Here is a 1089-nt window from a genome sequence, read left to right on the forward strand (position 1 = left end):
AAGAGATTATAACTTCCATAGCGTCTGTAAAATACGTACGTGGTCTTGCCAACTGTCAAACAGGGCATAAAGAAACGAAATGCTACTCATCTTATAAATGTGCTGCGTTCCTCTATGACTGTGAGTGGTAGAAAAAGAGATATGAAAAATATTAAATTATTATATGAGAGCCAAGTATATTCATTATCGAACTGTGCATATATGAACCAGAATGTTACCTATGTGATTACTATATTATATTGTAACAATATAGATACTTGTGTCTTATTTAACGTAGATCAGGCTTATGTAGAATTTAAATTTAATATATTACACCTATCCTTTCGTTTCTAATTTTTTAAACTAATGCTACTTAACACTTTAATGTCCTAAACGAATTTCAGTAGATACCATTTTTCTAGCAGTTGTCAGAAAATTATTTTAAATGTTTGAAAAAATTGTATGTTAATTGTTGACTAAATATAAAAGCACTGTTTTATACAAAATAGTAAAGTTTTGTTGTATGTATTATAGATAAATGTCTTAATTCTTAGCAATTTTAAATTATGTTGAGAATCTGCTCGGATTATTTCATATCAGCCCCCTAGAACTTGGATCATGGTCGTTGCAAATGCATAATAAAATCAAAGATCTTTGGTAAAATAATAGCATTGAATTTAATAACACAGTAAAATTACTGATAGTGTTAAATAATCGTCGAGTTTTTTGAGTGATGTTTGCGACATTTTTCATTTTCTAGGTGAAAGAAACTGAAAAAACTGCTTTTAGATCAAATATCCGCAGTGTTGAAATTTTGTGCGTTTGTTTTGATTGTAAATCGGGATAAGACAGTAATCAGGAGCAGGGCAAAGCTAATAAAATTCAATTTTACAAAGCACCAAATGATCAAAATATTGTTAAAGAATAACAAAAGCTATTTTAACAGATGATATAAAACTGAAGTGTTGTGGCAACGTTGTTACATATAAAGTGTATAAGTATATCTTCTTTTTAAAGTTTTGCTCGTTTTGAAAATATTATTTTATTGTTAATATTAACTGTGAATAACGGGCATTATTTAATATAATGCAAAACAACGTCTTTGTACTT

Source organism: Belonocnema kinseyi, chromosome 7 (genome assembly GCF_010883055.1).
Source record: "Belonocnema kinseyi isolate 2016_QV_RU_SX_M_011 chromosome 7, B_treatae_v1, whole genome shotgun sequence".
Lineage (NCBI taxonomy): Eukaryota > Metazoa > Arthropoda > Insecta > Hymenoptera > Cynipidae > Belonocnema > Belonocnema kinseyi.